General features: G+C 43.0%; 1 long non-coding RNA gene across 2 annotated transcripts; it reads right to left on the bottom strand.

The window, feature by feature from the left end:
- Nucleotides 1-2,397: 2,397 nt before the first annotated feature.
- LOC120438430 lies at nt 2,398-4,837 on the bottom strand. Of its 2 annotated transcripts, XR_005611884.1 has the most exons (5): nt 4,385-4,837; nt 3,992-4,086; nt 3,442-3,635; nt 3,277-3,353; nt 2,398-3,027 (listed from the first exon to the last, which is right to left on the bottom strand). It is a non-coding gene; the product is annotated as an uncharacterized LOC120438430 (long non-coding RNA). The 2 variants fall into 2 exon arrangements; XR_005611885.1 differs by lacking the exon at nt 3,992-4,086.
- Between the last annotated feature and the right edge of the window lie 613 nt (nt 4,838-5,450).

Below are 5,450 nucleotides of genomic sequence, written 5' to 3'. Positions count from 1 at the left end.
CTTCATGGGCTCCTGCACTCTGATATCCATCTCACCCGCTTCTAAGTGTCCATCACAGCAGGCGTGGAAACCTGGAGGTCCCCTCCAGATTTCACAACGCTTTCTTTCCAATCTCCTTATGTTTCAGGTCTTGGACCTGTTCCTGGGCTCCTGCACTCTGATATCCATCTCACCCGCTTGTAAGTATCCATCACAGCAGGCGTGGAAACCTGGAGGTTCCCTCCAGATTTCACAACGCTTTCTTTCCAATCTCCTTATGTTTCAGGTCTTGGACCTGTTCCTGGGCTCCTGCACTCTGATATCCATCTCACCCGCTTCTAAGTATCCGTCACAGCAGGCGTGGAAACCTGGAGGTTCCCTCCAGTTTTCACAACGCTTTCTTTCCAGTCTACATATGTTTCAGGTCTTGGATCTCTTCCTGGGCTCCTGCACTCTGATATCCATCTCACCCGCTTGTAAGCATCCATCACAGCAGGCGTGGAAACCTGGAGGTCCCCTCCAGATTTCACAACGCTTTCTTTCCAATCTCCTTATGTTTCAGGTCTTGGACCTGTTCCTGGGCTCCTGCACTCTGATATCCATCTCACCCGCTTGTAAGTATCCGTCACAGCAGGCGTGGAAACCTGGAGGTTCCCTCCAGATTTCACAACGCTTTCTTTCCAATCTCCTTATGTTTCAGGTCTTGGATCTGTTCCTGGGCTCCTGCACACTGATATCCATCTCACCCACTTGTAAGTATCCATCACATCCAGCGTGGAAACCTGGAGGTTCCCTCCAGATTTCACAACACTTTCTTTCCAATCTCCTTATGTTTCAGGTCTTGGACCTGTTCCTGGGCTCCTGCACTCTGATATCCATCTCACCCACTTGTAAGTATCCGTCACAGCCGGGCTACAACAGCAGAAGACTACATCAGGTCCCACTCCTGTCAACTAAGACAGCACAGGCTCACCAAAATTGGAAATTGGAAGAGTGGAAAAACAATATGAGCAACATTCAGAAGGTAGGGTCAGAATTTTGCATAAAAAAGACGAAAGTGTGTCTCCGTCATGCCTCGTTCAGGCAGTTTTGCTATACTCTTGGCTGTAAATTACTTCAGGTGAATGGAATGTCTCTAAATGCTCATCTCAGCCAAAAAGCCAAGGAGTTTTTTAAAAACTGTGAATCATGCAAAACCGCTCTGGTAAAATGCAGGAATTGTTTTAAAAAAGGGAAATGAGCATAATAAGTTCCCTTTGACAATAATTTTTTTTTAATATCACAAATTATTATGATCCTACTTTACGTCTGATCGCTGTACTCAAGTAATTACACTAAGTCATGCAACTGTTTTGTGTTAGTTCTTGACAGGGAAGCACGTTTTCTTTCTGGCTGCTTCTCTGTGGTCTGACCAGAAACTAACTCATCCTTATTCTAGAAAGTGAACCACAACATGTGGCAACAGAGCCCACAAACATGAGCTCATTCCTCTTGAGGGAAACTAGCAACTGAAAAAAACAGAGATAGAAAGAGAGAAAGTCCCAGTGTTCCTCTCCACATCCATTTGTCTTTGGACTACATTCCTGCTCCTCTTCCTCAAATGAAATGGTTATCCCTGCAAACAATGAGAAGACTGAGCTGCAGGAGCATCTGCAGCATGTGAAGTGGGACATGAAACAAAAATTGGCTCACAAGGTCGAGGTCAACTTCAGCATCAGCACATTCTTTGAGCCAAGGCGTTGGAGAGAAAGCAGGCGCGAACTGAAAATGGCCCTAGTCTCTTCCTAACATGCTTTTATTTCCCACATACTTTGTGATCAGCAGGCCTCAGTATGTTATCAGGTAATACTGAGACAAACAGCTGCTTACGTGCTGAAATGTGGATGTATTATTTGAGTAAAGCATTACCCATGAATCAGAAGAACAATACATTTTGACCAATAGGCTAACAATTAAAGTAAACTCATCAGTATTTAAAATACAGCTGGAAAGGTGAACTGTTCCTACTTTAAGAGCAAGTGCAAGTGCAGGCAGATATGTTGCAAAATGTATTTACCATCATAGTTAAATACAAAAGAAAGAATGTGCAGAAAAATCTGAACTCTAAACTCACACCTATGATATTAATTTAAAAATCATAGTTGACCTTTGAGTTATTGTAACAAAAAAAGGAAAAAGTCTTTTCTGTGGCTAAGTCCTCAATTTTCCTTTATTCCTTGTAATGTTGTCAGTCTCCATATGAGTCACGTTGACCACGTGCTGTGTGCTTCATGCTTTGCTCTGGAATGTCAGGTTTCAAATTGCATGTACCTGATATTGCCTTGCCATGCCATGCCAGAGATATAAGATTGTGTGTAACTGTAAAATAAAATGACTATTATTTATTTGCAATAAAATAACATAAAACACACACCAAAGTACACACAGGACTTTTTATTAGTAAGTTACAATGCGGACACATGCACTGCCAAGGACATTTAAAAAAATAATACTATGACATTTCATCATGTTTCAGTTAAACAAGTTAAGAATCAAGCAGTTAAGTAAGAAAAGATTTTTTCTGTTTATAACAATTAGAACATGTATGATTGAACACAGAAGAAACGTGCACTTTACTGCACTGCAACATAGAAAATTATCCTAAGTGTAGAAAAACGTATCATTTTCATTTGACAAACACTTGATGATACAAATGTGTTTGCAGTGACTGACTCACCCGAGTTTCTTCCAGAAGCCACAGGTTAACAGGTTAAAGGATATTTATTGTGTCACACAGCATGTTCTTTGGAAACTTGTTCAGCGCAGCGGTTTGAGAAAATATCACAGGCTGTCTGAGCGAGCAGGGTTTCCTTGATGTCATACCCCTCCAGAGGCAAGTGCGGTGTTGGTGGTGCATCACGGTGTAGTGTGATGTACCGGGTTGTCAAAACCGGCTGCTGACATGGCAGAACACTGCCCTCCTTCACCAGCCCAAAGGCACTTTCCACAAGGGGCTTGTCAGGTCAGGGATCTGGTAATGGACCCACAGTGCCTCTGTAGAATCCACTCCTAAAGAAAACATCAATGACAATAATGTAAGGAAGAAGGTTATTATACTGAACAACAACTAAACTAAAAATGTGAAACAGTGGTGCATAAGTTAGAGACTGGGATGTATATATGTACATGACTGAGTTAGCCGTCTTCAGAAAGTGTAATGTTGTATGTAAATCAATACCTATTCTGACACATGCATGTATGAACAAATAGCAACATGCATTTGTAACACAGGAAACCAAATTTTACAAATCTAATTACCGTGCTCCAGTCTGGGCCATCCTATTTGGTACCGGCTTAGTGAAGATCATAGAGTTGATAGGTCCTGGCTTCACACCCTAACAGAAGACACATTTACTATGGATGGTGTTGCTGTTCATATGTAAACATGGTCTCATTCAAAAACTTTAACCTTATTTAAATTACCACTGTCCGTGGCTTGTGCCATTGCTGTTCAGATTCGGTGCAGCTATGCACAGGGGGATAACCGGCACTCTGAGTTGTGAGTAGTGTGCTGTTTGGAAGAGCAGTGCCACTGTGTGATTGCACATAACAGCACCTGCCACACAGGAGCACTGGCTATGTGTCAGTACCACCGGCGATGAATCCAGAAGCTTAATCTAAGAAGAAAGAACGAAAATTAAAATGTAACATCATCTTCATGGAAGAGCCAAACAGGAACATAGTTCAGTGTTATGGTTACTGACCCTACAGGCTTACCCTCCTGAATGCTTAGTGTTTCCTTCTCTCCCTATTTAAACAATTTAACCATCCTTGATAACTGTAATAACTTAGATTGTGTAAATTTGTTTCTGATCACCCAAACACATCTGACTAGTCAAATTAGGTGTGATAAAGCAGGGGGACAAGGAAAACATTCAAGTTGATGGGCCTTCAGGAATGAACTTAACTAATGCTTAAATGAACTGAACCCCACTGAACAGGGATTAACAACTTTACACAGCTTCCTGCCTACACTTAGTCTGTGTGGTGGTGCCTCACTCTTCCTCATTGACCTGTAGCACAGGGCTCTCACACCGACCTCCCCTGTCAACCTGTGTTTTTTGGACACTGAATAAAGATACAAGTACCATTAGCATTATTTCTGTACTACTCATGTCAGCACGTCTTAAACATATATACTTTACACGTAGCAAGAGTAGCATTGGGTAGTTAACTACCTGCTTAGTTAGCCAACTACCTAACGCTATTATAAAAGTGACATTAGTTAAACCCCAACTATAAACACCATTTAAGGAAACATGTAATGCAGAGAATTGACATCAAATGAAACACATAGCGGAGTAACGTAGTGTTTGCATTTCACGTTAGCTAACGTTTCTTTGTCGGTTAATTTACGTTTTCTTACCTTCGTAGTTGTGTGATGCAGCATATAACTTAAATCCTTTATCTAACATGCTGGCGGGGGTTGTCGTCACTCTGCAAATCCGATGAACATCAGTGATGTTCACATTTGGGAGCTCTTGTAGGCAGCGAGTGCAAACGCGGAGGTCGGATTATGAATGACTGGGAGGAGTTGCGCCATTAGAACGAAGATTAGGTGACGCGTCAAAAGGCTGAGTGCTTTGAAGTGCGGCCGTGCTTTGAAGTGCGGCCGTAAGGTCACGCCTACTGAGGGCATAAATAGAGGTCAAAAACAGCATTAGTGTGTGTTAGTCTGTTCCTCTGGCTTTGCGTTTCTTAACGTTTTGTCCATTTCCATCAGCATCGGCGGAGCCTTGGGCATACGCTGTGCGATTTTTTCAGTGGCGTTATTCAGCGCCTGCTCAAACTGTACGATTGACTCGCAGGGGTTAGAAGTTCGTAGGTCACAATGCAGGGTCTCACACTATACGGCCCGATGCTCTGATGCGACCTGAGTGCTCACACTAAGCATCCCTAAGGTTATAACACAAAATCTGTCCCTCTCTCCCTCTGTCTTTCACTCACACAGACACACACACCACCACCATCAACTGTGCTAAATTGCTAATGAAAATATTGATCAGGCAGCTGTGATTGAGCAGCAATGTCCATTCAAATATTTTCACGGTTGTTGTGGTCGTGATAATTTTGTGAGGAGACATCGAAAAGGCTCAGTATCGATCCGCACGGTACTACGGTCACTACTATGGAACTCCAAAGTGTTCAACGGCCAGTCCACGAAGCGCTCGAGGAAACAATGGAGAAAAGCGATAAAAAAGAATGTAAGAAAGCAATGAGGCCAGCTGGTCCACTCCTCCAGACCCGGACAGACCAGGCGGTCAAACATGAAGAGTACCGCCGGGTCTGGAAACAGCCCCGCCCGGGCGAGGCCAAACGGGTGGGGTTATAAAGAAAATGCAGAAGAAATTGGCTAAAGGCCCAGTTCCTAAAACAAAACAAAAGAAAACCCCACCAAAATCGCCATCAAAATAAGGGGTCCTCCTGCATGG

Source organism: Oreochromis aureus, linkage group 3 (assembly GCF_013358895.1).
Source record: "Oreochromis aureus strain Israel breed Guangdong linkage group 3, ZZ_aureus, whole genome shotgun sequence".
In the NCBI taxonomy this organism is placed as follows: Eukaryota; Metazoa; Chordata; class Actinopteri; order Cichliformes; family Cichlidae; genus Oreochromis; species Oreochromis aureus.
This window is presented reverse-complemented; position numbering and strand designations above follow the sequence as displayed.